Source organism: Anas platyrhynchos, chromosome 4 (genome assembly GCF_047663525.1).
Source record: "Anas platyrhynchos isolate ZD024472 breed Pekin duck chromosome 4, IASCAAS_PekinDuck_T2T, whole genome shotgun sequence".
NCBI classification, from domain to species: Eukaryota; Metazoa; Chordata; class Aves; order Anseriformes; family Anatidae; genus Anas; species Anas platyrhynchos.
This window is the reverse complement of record NC_092590.1, coordinates 25,151,892-25,168,032: the sequence shown is the minus strand read 5'-3', so window position 1 is coordinate 25,168,032 and position 16,141 is coordinate 25,151,892. Positions and strand designations below refer to the sequence as shown.

Genomic DNA, 16,141 nt, shown 5'->3' with positions numbered 1-16,141 from the left:
TTGACACCATTTCATCTCAGCTGAAGGTGAAGAGAGACCAAATCACATTGTAATTGATTCTGCGGGTGCTTGGACTATCATGCAAAGACTGCTTTGTCACTGTCTCCTATAGTAGTAGATGTATTTATTATTGGTACCAGCTTGTTCACATGAGCTGTTCAAAGCAATAATCTGCACCGCTGTGTTCACTTCCATTGCTTCTGGCTGTACTCAGCTTTGCATTTCCTTTTACGTTGAGGACTGAGTTTGCCAATGGCAGAATATAAGATTGTGCCTTCTATTCACTTCTTCATCATGCAACAGTATTTCCTATCTGGGTCAATACTTATTGTTTCAGCATGGATGATTGAATTGATGTATACTGGGAATTAAAGAGTTTTTCCAATGTCAAAGTAAATACCTTTGCCTCCGTTCTGTACGCAGTGATGCTGGCTCTAGGAATAGACCTGCTATGCAGACACCGTGCATCAGTGCCTGTGATTCATGGCACAGGCATAAGAGAAAGTTAATCTTTGGTTGATAAAGCTTCTTCTAGGACCAGTAGGGAACCTGGACCAAGTTACACAGATGATCAGAAAGGCGTTTCAGAGTCTATCAGGACAAGTGCCTGTCAGGACAAGTAGGTGTATCCCCCTCAGAGAGGTGCCTGAAGTTTATCACATGTTTATGGATATCCTTCACTGTTTTATTTTCTCTAAAGTTTTTATTCTTATCGGGGGAGTCCCTTTGGATCTGGTATATGTAGATGCAGTCATCATCCTGTCAAGTAGCAAAGAGAGCATAAGATGAAATACTTGAGTGGGCTCCTTTGACCTTCTTACTGGTATGTGTACATACCATCCCTTGCCACTTTATCTGAGAGCTAAAAATATGCTGCTGTCCCTCAATAGAAGAATGACAGAATGAGAAGTTGATTTTTTTTTTTAAACCTTAATAATATGTTTTTTTTTTTTTTTTTTTTTTTCTGAGTTTTCATCCTCCTCCTGTTTACTGTCTCCACTTAAATCTCAAGTCTCTTTTTGTTCCCTCCCAACTGGTTTTATAACTTAAGAAGTGATCTTATACATTGTAATACTACAAGGCATAAACAAACTTCCATTACTGTATTACGTACACAACAAATAAGAAGTCTGAGAATAAGGAGTGAGAGTTGAGATTTTTAAAATTGCAAAATGAAGGTCCCATGTGAGGTTTTTGTGTTTTTTGAGAATACTGTACTTTAGACTCAGCAGTGAAATATGTGCTATTGATGTAACTGGACTATGTTGTCTAAATTAAGCAATGTTAAAATGCTGCACATGCAACACAGGTGTGCTTGTACTTTGTGTAGTTCATATGTAGCATATGGTTTGTATAGATCCACATGCTCGTACCATGTAGTACTATTACGAGATAAGGAACTGTAAATTTAAACAAAAACTATCTCAGTTCTCAAGTATTTGCTTCCCTTTTTGGGCTGCATCAGGATGGGAGATAACACTGTCTCCTAAATCTTTACAGAGGTAAAAACTTTGGTTAAAGGAGATGCTTGGACTGAATAGAATTGGAATTGCCAGAAACTCCTAGACTTGATATTATAGTTGGAGAGCAGAAATTTGGATATTGTGGTGGGATATGGAATAATGAGAAGCCATTTTAAATCCTTATTGCCTGTCATAGGGAACAATGATTCTTTCCCCTTTTAGCGTGTTCTTTTTTTTTTTTTTTTTTTTTAATCCACAACCTATGGGAAACAGAGCAAAGACTCTGCTTTGTTAAAATTCTCTCTTTAGAGGTATCCAAAACCCAGCAGTTTTCTTTCTCAGTCCTTTGCATCTGATGTGGTCTTTGCACCTCAGGCAGAAGCAGTATCTCTTTCCCATTCCTATTTCTCCTTCATAAATTCTAATTCATTGTTTTAAGTTTCTTTGCTTTTAAACATTTTGGGGTTCTTTTTAAGCTGAAACATATTTTAAGACTTTGAAAAAAGTTAGTGCTGCTTCTGGTTAGTTTAACTACTATTGCTTGTCTTGGAAGTAACCCTAAAACTCATCTTTAATTGCACTGGGAATCATTTATTCTTGTATTTTGAGAATATTAGGTGAAATAAATGATTTAACTATTTAGATTACGTTAGTAAATATTTCCAGTACTTTCCTCCTTTCTAGACAAAATTAAATCCCCATATACGGTCTACTATAAATGTCTCTGACATTCTATCTTAGTTTCACAAGAAGCTCTAAAATAGAGTATGCAATTCTAAAACAGAATTACGTATACAAATCATTTCAGTCGTCTGTATTTTTGAGCTTATAAGTTTTAAATAATGAGTAGTCTCCTAAGCATATATTTTGTGAAGTGACACGAAGATAGATCTAACACAGTGGGGGGGAGGGAACAAAACAAAACAAAAAACACAGTAATTATTATAATTTGCCATATTTTTAGTTTTGTTTTGTTTGTTTCTTTTTTTTTCAGCTGAAATAAAGTAACATGCAATTGAAGTGAAATGACATTGTTGAGATTGATTAATATTAGAAAACTAAGTTGCTATTTGGTAAGAGAGTGGGAAATAATAGAGTTTCTTTCTGGTGTCTTACATCTACTGTGTTGTGCTTATCACAACTAGTTTGCGCTAGACCTGTAATTTCCAGGTCTTCTTTTAATTGTACAGGCTATGTCAGGTATGCATTTAAGGATTATTTTAAGAGGCAATCTTTGCAAAGGTTTTTGTTGTTTTTTCCCCACGCAGGTAAAGTATCATGAAACAGGGATACAAAAAAGGTGATGCAAACCATGTTTACTACCGTTCTTAATGAGAGATTTATATTTTAAAAGTAACTTACTGGATGAATGCTTTACTGAACCATTAAAATGGACTTGATATAATAACTTAGGTAGTAATTCATTATAACTTAGATTTTAATTTGAAGTTTTATATAATTAAAATGCAGATGTATAGGATATTCCTTTTTTTTTTTTTTTGAATACATCACTTGCATGTTAATAATAACATAAAACTGAATTGAAATTACAATTTTGGTAGTGAGATCAATACTTGTTATTTTTATTCCCTGTATATCTAAATGTCTATTTAAAGTAATAATAAATCAAGGGCTTACGTCATTCATATATAAACACAGACATACATAAATGCACACCTTATGATACAATATGCAAAAAACTGATATAAAACAATATAATATCGTTGCAAATTAAATGAAATATGTAGATTTTAAAGAATTAGTTCTCTTTTGGTAGTTTTATTTTCAATGTTTTCTACTGCTTAGAATATCAGACTTACGTTAGAACTGGAATTTGTCACAAGATGTAATTATTATGTCCTGAATTTCTTCTTTCATTTCATGATCTTCTCTTGCCATGAAAGATGAATACTTGCATGTATTCTGCTGATACTCCCACCACAACTTTGGTGCTATGTTTGTGAAAAAGAGCTATCTAAAGTACCATAACATTTAAAATGAACAAGCCAGCACAAGGCAGCATTTGAGTCAGAGATGGGTCAGGGAGGACCATGATGCCAATTCAATCTACTTAAAATCTCAGTATTCAGTACTTCTGAGGGTTTATTTGTGTCAGATTTGAATCAGCCCCTTGTACACTCATGACTTTGTCAACTCAAGATTTCAAGCTAAGTTCTATGCTAAGTGCAAACTGGATTCTGTGCTAACATTGTTTCTGGCTTTTGTAATAAAAGATAGACCTGTGAATAAAACATTCATCATCAGAGCAAATTTTTGTCCTCAATTTAACTGTGTAGCATCAATAAATGTACAAAAGAAAATGTCACCTAGAAATCTGACAAAGCCATTTTGAAAATACTTGTCAGAGTTCTGAGATTTTTAAAGAAGTAAAAAAGCAATTGTGGAAGAACTGTATTATTTACTGTATAAAAATTAGAAAAAAAGCAAAGGTCATTTATGCAGAGTAAAAATTTTAAATGACGTGGGGAAGGCAAATTAATTATATGCAGTGCATAGTACTCACATGTCATGTTTCCTCAGTTAAAACATCTTGTTTTTCTTTGTTCAAAGGTTGTGTGTGATCTAGTTTTAAAGAAAAACCAGAGGAGGGGAATTACAGCAAGTATACTGCAGAGATGACAAATGCTGCTGGATCAGTTATGGGCTATGGTAAGGCTCTGCTGTAGGGAACCTGCAGAGGTATCATAGTCTTTTTCTAATCAGAGCATAGGTCTTACGCTGAAAATATTCTATCACTGAGTGAAAGAAGAAAGGAAGAAAAAAGTGAAAAAATATGTGTTTTAATTTCTGCACAGAATCTGCTTGTATAAAAATTTGGATGGACCTAGAAACATTTGAAGGGCATTCCTTTTCATTATACATTATTTTAAATTGGATTTACACAGTGCAACTTCCTCTATTTTGTTACATTTTCTATTATTTTAATTAGGGGTATTGGTTATTCATGCAATCTCTTAATGCAGTTACAAGTGTAATTACAATTCAGGAAAATACAGTTATGCTAAATGAAAAAAAGTTTTTATCTGAGGAATTGGGCAGGAATTTCCTACAGCTGGAAATAAGTTGGTAAAATACAATTATTTTATTTAATATAATAAAAGGATAACAGTTAATTTCCCTTCCAAATTAAAGATAGTGACTTCTGAACTGTTATTTTTAAAGTGTTTCTCTTCTGTGTATCAACTCCTGATACAACAGAACTAGATTCCCCGAAAGAGCACTATAAATGGAAATATCGAATATTAAAATGTCCATAAGAATAAGCTGACAAGTAAGGACTAATATATTTTTTTCTTATCTCTACTAAATTGGTTTAAATGGAATAACATGACTATAGAGTTATTTATAATTCATTTTATCTAGGGTGACAGTTCTTGTGAGAGCTTTTAAGGACATATGCTAAGTTGCAGTTATGAGGAGCAAAAGGAATTTTACTAGGAATGGTTTAAAACTCAAGCACCTTTACCAAATGTTTAATCAGAAACAATACAAGTATTTCCAATCAGTATCATAACAAGATTTTTCTAAAGTCTCACGGAAATCTAATAGCATAGTACATATCTCAAAGTTGTCAAAATGACCAAATCTTATCACAGATTTTCTCCAAAGGAGGCTCAGAGACAGGTGATGTAGGTTATGAGGGCTGAGGCTTTAACTGTTCATACTATGCTTAATTCTCTGTCCTGCTGTTTACGAGCAGATTTCAGCTCCCAGCACAGCTGTTAATCACTTAGAAAATATAGATAACCAAGATCTTTACCAGTGTAGAATTGATAGTCAAGGAAGAATTAAAAATCATGACAAACTAGGTTACTACTGATGTTAGTGACCTCAAATAAATGAGATAGAAAGGAAGTGAAAAATGGTGGTGGGAATTCAATGAGAAACTGTGATTGTGTTGTGCGAGAGCCTAAGAGGCTGTAACGTCGCAGTTGAAGCAAACCAGGTTCCTGAAATAAGATGGACATTGGTTTTCTGGAGTCTAGTAAGATAATGAACACCTAAAATCCTCAGCATTAGCAGGGTTTGAGCAGAATGATTAAATCTTTCCGTCTCCAAGGTAGGTGTGTAATTCTGGAGTTTAGAGGTAACTTGGCATGAAAGCTTTAGCACAGTCTCTGAATTGGTTGCACAGAGTGGTACACTGTTTCTGTGGTAGCTTTAGTTTCATCATTATTGTGGATAAAAATAAGTTCAGTGAAAATAGCAATAGGAAAATGAATTTACTCAAATACAAACAACATAGTAAGCGTGAAACAACTCTTAGGAGAACAACGCAGAAAAGTGATTGCAAAATGGGTACTGGAAAGGCCATTCATGTAACTATATTTAGAAAACTCTAAACTGTTCTTAACTGTTGGAAATACTAGTTTCTTACAGATAGCATAGCTGCCGGCTGTGGGGCAGGCTATTTTTCTACCCTCAGGAAGATATTTTGGTCCCAATGCTTTTGAAGTTTTCCTTCATCTGTATGCAGACAAAGATGTTGCTGTGTGCTCACTGGTTCTCCTATGCCAAAGGCAATGCAGAACAGAATATGAAAAGGTCCTGAAGGGCAGAAATTTTATATTGTGTAAATTTGCTTATGCTATTCGTGATCTGTCTCATGGATTTTGTCTGTAACTGACAGAGTAATTGTGGAAATGAAATTACTTCACGTATGATGGAATCTTGATGGGAATTTTCCAAAGCATTTCACAGAATCACAGAATCTCTAGGTTGGAAGAGACCTCAAGATCATCGAGTCCAACTCGATGGTCAACTTTGCTGGTAGAGAATTACTATTTGTAATTCAGCAAGTGACATTCTTCCATCTGGTCAGTATTGAGCTGGTTCTGTACCAAAGTCATGGGACTTTGGGTCGCAGTGTTGCTGAAGATAGATCTGAGATAAGATATGAAGCTGAGGACTTTGTATCGATCATTCAATTCTCAACCTTGAGGTGAAGGCATATAGGGAACCAGCATAATATGTACAGAATGTTTCTCTGCCCCTGTTTTGTGTGTAGTCATCCGATGTCTGACCACTGCTGCTAGAAACTTCGACTCACTGAAGATTAAACACGCAACAGAGAAAAAAATGCATGTTGATATCAGAGATTCAAGTTTGAAAAAATAATACAATATACTTGTGTTCTAGTAATTCAAGTTTAAATTTCTTTCTTTATTATTTTTACTTAGTCATTTTGATCCTCCAGTTTGGATTAACTGAATGTTTTTAGTGAAAGACAGAAGCTTATCCTAAATTTAGACAGATCCTCCTGTGTGGTGGTGTTACTCAGGTGGGCAGCCGAGCTCCACCACAACCGTTCTCTCACTCCCCCTCTCCTCAAAGAGGAAGGGGGAGGAAGTACAACACAGAGAACTTGAGGTTTGAGATGAGAAAGGTTTAATTAAAGGGAAAGGGAATGGGGAGAAGAAAAGAAACAAAAGAAACAGTAAGTCCGCGTAGAAGCACAGAGAGAGGGCGAAAAAAAATTATTCTCTACTTCCCATCAATGAGCGATGTTCGGCCATGTCCTGGGAAGCAGGGCCTCAAAACGCGTAGTGGTTGTTCAGGAGGAACAGCCCCCTCCCCCACGAGAGCCCCCCTTTTAATTGCTGAGTGTGACATCAGGTGTTATGGAATATCCCTTTGATTGGTTTAGGTCAGCTGCCCTGGCAACGTCCCCTCCCCATCTCTTGCCCACTCCCAGCCTGCTGGCTCCTGGGGGCTTGGAAGGAGTCCTGATGCTGTGCCAGCACTACGCAGCAATAGGCACAGCACTCGAGTGATATCAGTGCTGTTCCAGCTACATGTGCAGAGCACAGCATTGTGTGGGCTGCTGCAGGGAAAAGGTGACTCCAGCTCAGACAGACCCAACACATCCTGTCAAATACTTAGTTTTGCAAACACTGGGGAAATGTGCTGCGTTTCACATTGTTGGTAGTTAGAGCTTTCCTAGTCCAAACCTAGTAGAAACACCTTTAACTTCTGGTGTACTTTTTTTAAACCAGGTGTAAGGATTTTTTAAAAACCTTCTCCCAAATTATATGTGTTGTAAAAAGGGTTAAGACTATGTAAGATAGGTATTGTAAAATAGGTATTAACGTGTAGCAAGATATTTTGCTGAATTTCAGGTGTAAAATATTTTTACAAACTCTGTGTACTGATACTGTAGGTAAGCTCAGGTTCCTTGCACTAAATCTTCTAGAAATCATCCAAATCCACTGAGGTAAAATGTGTTTTGTTTATTCCTCTAGTCCAACCCCTAGAGTCCCTGTTTTATGCAAGTCTTACCCACTACATTAAGAAGCCCATCCTTGTTGTTTCAGGAGTGCTGTATTTAGGCGATATACAACTAACATGGAAATTGTATTTTGTAGCCCTCCAGGGAAATGGAGAGTTGATAAATATCCACCTAGTGCACTTACTTCAAGTGATAAATTTAAACATAAGTAGAAAAACACAGGAGCCACAGAATGATATTGTCAGTCTGAAAATCCACACCGAGTTAAAAATGCTAGTTGACAAGAAACCTGATCAACAGACTCATCTTGGGCCTCTTGGGGCCAATTTGGAAATGGAAAAGAGGAGCAGAGAAGATATCTTACATTAAAACAGTGTCTGCTAGCAGTGCTGTATATGGTGTTGGCATTTCCATTAAAAACCAATACCTCCAGGGGGATCCACGGTCTCAGCCAGACCCACAGTGGTGGAATTTCTTTTTACATATACTTCTGTTTGTGCTTGGTTGATTTGGTATTTTTGTGTTTGCAAGACAAGGAAAAAAGATTGTTTTTCTTTTTTGCTTGTTTGTTAATTTGTGTTTTTAAACTGTAAGAAATTATTAGACTCTATAGTCCTTTAGGTTTAGGTGTTCAGGTGTTCTACTGGTTAATCACAAAATTGAAGGGGTGATTTTGCAGACATTTGGTCTTCTGTGTAAATTAATGGGATTATATATACATTGCTAAATAAAAATTAGGCTAATTCTATTTCAGTCTATTCAGGATTTCATTGATTCATTTAATATTGTGGTTTGGGATTTTCATACAACAACCAGTTGAGAACTGTAATAGGCACATACCTCTGTGTGGACACTCTGATTCCATATTCAGCAAAATGACTTATATATCACACACCGTGTTAAATTAGCCATCAAAAGTGGCTACTGATCTTTTGTACTTTTGATTTTTGTTATGCCTCAGCTTAAAAAGATACAAAGGTGTGTGCTTATGAAATCAGTATGTAGTTATAGAATTCTGTTTTATAAGAAATTACCAGAGAGCTGGAAACAAATAAGAAAACTGAAATGTAGCAGCAGATTTACATTGGCTTAATCATTTTACAATACTAAAAATATAATTAGGAATAATATTGATTTCCAATGCTAACATGGTAGGTGGTGTTTTGTAATATTTTCATGCTCATGTACTATAGAAGATAAAATGTGTATAATATACAGCTTTTTTATTTTTCCGTGTATGTATATATAAATATATAAACTAGGGAACATCTTTTAGAATTAAGTGTCTAAAAAGAAGAAGAAAATGCTGTTTGAGCAGTTATGACAATCCAACACAGCAGCAACAGCAGCATCCCAATATAAAGGAATCTCCAATACTCACAGCATAACTTCCTGTGGAGTCTGTCATGGAACCACATGCTGTTACTTGAAAAATACTTTCTACCTTGCTGAAAAGTGGTGAGATGAAGTAGCAATTAGGAATAGCAGGATAGTTTTGTTCACCTGCATGGTTGGGCATTTTTTTCCTATGTGAATGCCCAGAAAATGATCATAAAACAAACTGAAGATAGTCCTTTCAGTGTTGATTCTGGTTAGTTTTTAGAGTCCTTTAATAATATTAAGTGTCATTTTCAGTCTTATTTGGGGGGAATATTCTTAGGGTCTTTGTTTTATGATTTTTTTTCATACAAATATTGGAAGGCTGGAATAAAGTACATGTGAGTTTTTTTAAAGAAAAGCTTGGTGTTTTGTAAGTGATCATCCAGGGCAATGTAAACAGTTACTAAGAACAATATTAACTGTACAAAGGAAGTTTGTGTCTCATCAGCAGTATGCCATCTTTGTGCAGACTAAAGAAAGAGATGCTGTGTGTGGCTCAGAGGAGATTCCTGAGACTCGGGTCACCATTCACCATGCAATACAGGACTGGGAGGTCTAGCTTTATGCATGCCATGGTTTTATGCTCTTCTGTCTCATCACTGGTCACTGCTGGAGGCAAGATACTGGCCTGTGTAAACCTTTCTGTGCTACACCCACCTTTATATGTCATAGAATTGTCAAATCTTAATTCAGTTGATTGACAAAATTGAGGTCTGAACAGTTCAGGTGCCTCTACTGCTGTGGAATTTGTCCTTTAGGCTTCTCTGTGCCCCTCAAAACTGTACAGTACTGTTTTACATCCCAACTCTTGATGATTTTGTTTAAACTTGTTGGGAACTCTTCCATTGTAAACATAGTTTCATTAAGCTAAGCTTTCCAAAGTACTTAGTTGAAGCTGCTGGTAGATACATGCCTAATTGATTACGTGGCAGTTTTTGCTAACATACAAAGTCAGTGGAGTGTTTCCCCTCATTTGTTGCAGATCCTATTGATTCCACATGTCAGAGGTCTCTAAAAAGCTGGTGTTTCTCTCTCACATGTCTACACATCATAAGCCTGTTTTTGGCCCAGGCCTTTGCACATACACATTTCACCTACATAACACTACCTTGTATCACCCGCAGGTTATTGGATGCTGCATTAATTGAACTTAAACCAGCACTGACATGCACTAAGTTTTGTTAGAAAGCATATCATAGTACTTGAGTTTTTCATTTTCACAGACAAAGTAAGAAAGAAGTTTGATAAAAATGACAAACTTACGTATTTTTTAATAAATGTGCATCTGTCAGTATTGTTTGTTACACATGTGCACTAAAGAGTAATTATAAAGAGAAATATACAGAGCACAAAATGTATTTTAGAAATAATTTTCAGACTTATTCGTTACAATGCAATATGAATTTTTCAGTGTTCTTTTTGCTTCTTTTTTCTGAGTTTTTCATTCATTTTTTCGGTACGTTTTTCTTCATTTTTTCTTCATAATTCATTACTCATTTCTTTTTCAAAGTTAGCATTGCTGTTCATTTTTAATGAGTGCACATAGCAGTCAAGTAAATAGTAACGTTTTATCTAAAGTGCTAGCAAATCTGTATTACCTATATTAACTATTTACACTAGAATTTATCTATAATAGATATATCTTGGTTTGGGGCAGGTGGTGGTTAGTTTTATGGGTCGAGCAAGTTTAAGCTTCACATTTTTAACATAGGCACAGAGGTCTGGTGGAACTTTTTGTATGCCAGTCCCCAAGTATCCATCCTTTCCAACCGTGTCTGTAATGGCCTGCAAAAACTGGCTATGCAACCCCAGTAAAACTTATTATGATCACCTCTGCTCTGTGACTCATTAGAACAAGAATATGAAAGCTTCTGAATAGCTGATTAACAAGCTTTCAATATCAGCAGTGGCCATTCTAAATAGGCATTAGTGGCCTGTTTAGAATGATTCCTTTCCTTATATCCAGTGTTCCTTATATTCTTTCCTTACATACATCCATTACCCTTTGGATAATTTCTGCTTTTTGGCCTTTACTCAAATGTGTTCAGAGATTCTAGAATGGTTACGCTACATTATTTATTTATGATTATATATGTTTGAGTATATATTAACATAAATATATACTATGATTTTAATTACTGTTATTATTATTTAATATGTGTTTGTTTATAAACGTTAAATCTGATTACAAACACTTACTAATGAGAGTTAGATAAAATAATTCCCGTTAATATTTAGGCTTGATTTGAGGAATTGTTTTCATGATGTTGTGCACTGAAAGAAGCCTGTCTATCAGCGTACATAACCTACTCAACTTCTTTTTTTTTTTTTTACTTTTTTTTTCAGAAGCAGTTTGCTTCTTGTTTGCTTCAAGTAAGGCAATTCCAAAACAACAGAGCAGAAAATGAAGTAGCTGCTTGCATACAACTTCAAAAATAATCATGGCAAAAACTTAACACTGAGGCTATATGTTTCTGTAGATAGGAGAGTTTGGCAGAGTCATTATATAGAAAGACTGAAGTTTGATTCTAAAACCGGAGAAGATGATGATAGAGATTTTTCTCTGTGACTCCAGTCATCTATGACAGTAATCTTATCTCAGTGATGAAAGGAAAGAATTTGTTACAAAATGCAGGTGTAGCAAGAACCAACTTAAATGCAGCCCACAGCTATGTAGCATGAGGAATGGAGGGGATTAAAGAACTCCGTAGTCGTAATTCCAGAGTCTACATTGACAACAGAAAATATTACACAAATTACTGCTTGTTTGGAACAGCTTGATATACGTGTAGACCACCTTGCACAAAAGCCCAACCAAGATGAATATGTACTTGGTAACTTTTGTGAAGGCTTAGTCTCCCTGAGTGTAAGGAATTGTTCACTTGAGTGAGGGTGAGCAAGTCAAGAAGTCTGCAGGATCAGTGTCAAATTACACATTTATTTTAGATTCTTAAAGTGTTTATGCGCTTTCGAAGAAAAATATATAGTGAAACATTTCCATAAAAAAAAAAGTAAACATTTTTCCTCATTTTTTGTAACACTTCTATGACTTATGCAGATATTTTATTAATAACATTTAATGACGGTAGGAGTACCTAGAAGTTCAAATATATATGGTACACATACAGCTCCAAACCTTACAGCTGCCTGTGTACAACATCGTTTTCCTTTTTTTTTTTTTTTTTTTTTTTTTTTTTTTTTTTTTTTTTTGGCAGATCCTTGATAGTAGTGTTCCAGTGTAGCAGTGTCAGGAACTCTCTTGCCCTAAAGCTGTTCTAGAAATTCTAGGAATTAATGTTGGAAGGTGTATTGATTAAACATTGGACAAACAGTGGAGGTTACTGCTAAATGGAATTGATAGGAGTGCTTCTGCTGTAATCAGTTTTCACTTTCATCAAGACTTTCCTACCATTAAATGTGCCATAAATATTCCAAATTAAATTTATTTTAGCTTTTTTTGTAGTTTAGACCAGAAAGTGAAATCCCAAATTAGGGAAGTTTTATTTATATTTATATAAATAATATATAAAAATAATGGCATTTTTTAGTAAGAGTTCATTTTTAGTGATATCTGGCTTATGGTTTTTTGGTAAGGACAAAAATCTAGATTAGCTGCGTTAGTAGATGAAGTGCCATCCAATAGCAGCAATATTAAACTTCTGGTGCCAGATTTTAAGATTTTACATCAATGCTATTTTACTAGTATATAGGAAGCTCACTTTGTTGACCAAAATATGGAACATCTCATTTACGCATGAATGATTCCTTAATTAGTTGTAATGGACCGATGAAGAAACCAACTGTTGGAATGTAATCCGCAGCATGAATCTCATCATAGCTGCTGGTGTGGTTTTATTAGCATGAGTTAGCACTGTTAATGAGTTGGGGCATTTTGTTTTCAGAGAAAAAAGTGTGTAGTAGATGAAACTTTTCAACTAGAACAACTTGATTTTTAAGTGGAATAGGTTTGGAGATAAAATCATTACATTGAACTTAAATGTCATGTGAAAAAGTGAATTCAATCCTCCTGGAAATTAATGGGTTCTGTTTGGAATAACAAATGTCTCCCTATGTCACTTTTTTTCTTGTTTAAGTATTGTCTTTTGACTTTTCAAATATGTTGTGAGATAGGTTTGTAACATAATGTAAGGTTAAAGATTCATTTTATATCATTTTAATGTTGCCAAAACCTTTTTTTAAGTCAGGCTTTACTGAGGTTCCATAAGTGAATCATGGGTTATTCTGGCTCTTGGAGTAGCCTGTACATATTGAATTATTCTGGAGTAAAGCCAAAGGCCCAGGTATACCATGAAGCTTGTGGAGTTTGTTCCCTTATATGTCATGTTTATTAGGACCGTTGCTCTGTCGATGCTAAATCATATAGTTTGGTTCACTATGTAAAAGTGTCTAACACATCTGAAAACATTATATTTTGTTACATCATTTGGAAAGGAGATTTGATTAGAGACTGAAGATGTCTGCAGATTTTGGCAGGGGCTTGCTAAGGCAATTTCCTTCCATAAAACTAAGAACTAGGTAGAGAAAATACCAAAACAACCTTGGTGGCATGTTACCTTTTTTTTTTTTTTTTTTTTTTTTTTTTTTTGATGTTTGCTACCAAAAGCTTTATAAAGGCTGGTTGGCATTACTCATGATTTGTCACTGTGTAGTTACATAAGGAAAAGATTTCTGGGAACAGTGCTTACAGACACACTCTTCTAACCCAATGAGAATTGAATTTGCAACACTTAATATGAAAATACTTTAAGAGGATCATTGATTATTACTGGTGGCAAACAAATGGCACTCTCCTTCTCTGGATCTTCCCTTCATGTTAGAATCTATTAACCCTTCCTTTACCTCAGAAGCTAGGAATGTTCATTGCCTGGTTAAGATCATTTTGACTTTGGGATACACTACAGATAAGGTTCACTTTGAAAATACATTTCATTTTAAAAATATCACTAATTAAAATTCATGAGATATGCAGATGTGCAGTTTTTATAAATACCTATTGTGCTTGTACGTCTTTGACACAATTCATTTGCTTTTTTTCCTCTTTTTTCTTTTTTTTTTCCAGTTCCGCACTGGAATGCAAAACTTCATATCAGAACCCATTAGTAAATTCATTGTTAATCTCTTGCAGTGTTTAAAAGAGGTATTCAATTCCATAGATGATATCTGTATAAGTATTTCTCTGAGGAAAGATTTCAGAATAGTAATCAACTTCTATATTGAATTTTCAGAGAGAACACTATGTACTAATACAATGTAAGTTCCTGTAAAATCTTAAGAAAACCAGTTTGTACCAACAGGTATAAATGCATGGCTTTCGAAGTGACGAAACTAACATAAAAGCACACAGTAAAACACTTCCCTTAAAGCATCTCAACTGAGTTAACAAATCACATAGGCATATGTTTTAGTTCTAAACTTAGTGATAATTTTTAAGCCTGATGCCTAATAGTAATTCAGTGGAACTCAGCAGGACTACTCATGTATGAAACGTCAAGCATGTGGCAAAGTGCTTTGCTGTGTAGAAGACCCAAGTCCCTAGCAATACCAAATACCTAATAATGAATATCAGTAGATATTCACAGGCAGTTAAAGATGATAGTAAGTTCAAATGATTGCTCTTGGATGATGTTTGAAACACGTAGTATGAGACAGCAGTGAATGATAGTACAAAGGTGTCTGCATTCTCAGCATGGCAGATTTCTGCACATTCACTGTAGTGTTCCCGTGTGTTTGCTGTGAGTTTTACAGATACAAAACACCATCATACTTGGTGTGCAATTGTCCACCAGTGATGCAGTATTCAAGTCTGACACGTACTCTGCTATTACATAGCAACAGTCCCCAGTATGTTGCCAAATTTGTTTTTCTAATATTACAATATTGATACAAATGAAAATTACAGGGTTGGCTACTCTTTATAGTACCTAATGAAACAAAAATCTGCATGGATTTTTTTTCTGAGACTTTTTCTTTATAATTATGTAATTATGTTATAGAAACACATAATTTGTTATAGCATAATGACTATCATTGCGGTTAGGTGGTATTAGGTATCATAAAATTGAGTAAAGCAGTTTTTGTTTAGATTACTATAGTAGAACAGTCATCTTGCTTTTTTTCCAAATTACTGGGTACCTCTGCACCAGCATTGTTGAATATTATTGCCTTTTTAAGATTAATTTTGCAGTTTTCACCTACTTTGTTATAATTACCAGTTCTTTATTAGTTTGATCTATGTATTATTATTGCAAACACTTGATTTAAAATTCCATTTAATCTTTCTGTGGCACCACTCATTCTCCACAGATGAAAACACTTCTTTGACCATATGAAAATCGTAAATATGATTCTATATTTTAGAAGCCTTGCACAGATACCACATAATCAGCAGTAATCACAGAATTGAAGGGGCTGGAAGGGACCTCAAAAGATCATTGGGTCCAACCCCGCTGCCAAAGCAAGTTCCTTAGAGCAGGCTGCCCAGGTAGCCGTCCAGATGGGCCTTAAGTATCTCCAGAGACTCCACAACCTCCCTGGGCAGCCTGTTCTAGTACTCCATCACCCTCACCGTGAAGTTCTTTCACATGTTGGTGCAGAATTTCCTGTGCTCCATTATGTGGCCATTGCCCCTTGTCCTGTCCCCACAAACCACTGAAAAGAGATTGGCCAAATCTCTCTATCCCCTGTCCCCCGCACTTCCAGTATTTATACACACTGATGAGATCCCCTCTCAATGTTCTTTTCTCCAGGCTGAACAGACCCAGGTCTCTCAGCCTTTCCTCATAGGGAAGATGCTCCAGGCCCCGTATCATCTTTGTGGCACTCTGTTGGACTCTTTCTAGGAGATCCCTGTCTTTTCTGTACTGGGGAGCCCAGAACTGGATACAGTTCTCCAGATGATGTAATGCTTTAAACTATGATATTACAGATAACTTGCATACTTAACAGTTTGAAAACCTGTATCTTCCACTTCTAGTTTGCTGACCAAATGTCAGCTGAAGATCTTGTTGCAAATACAGTTTTTCATTTC

General features: G+C 35.4%; 1 protein-coding gene across 25 annotated transcripts in view; it reads left to right on the top strand.

Moving 5' to 3' along the window:
- Window positions 1-16,141, top strand: part of TENM3 (teneurin transmembrane protein 3) — a 1,327,252-nt gene that overhangs the window by 475,814 nt on the left and 835,297 nt on the right. For 24 of the 25 annotated variants that reach the window (XM_072037264.1, XM_072037262.1, XM_038177882.2 and 21 more), the window contains one exon: window positions 4,035-4,133. The exons of the other annotated variant lie outside the window; for it this stretch is intronic. The gene's annotated coding sequence lies outside the window, so the exon portion shown is untranslated. The remainder of the gene's footprint in view (window positions 1-4,034; window positions 4,134-16,141) is intronic. 25 annotated transcript variants of the gene reach the window in all.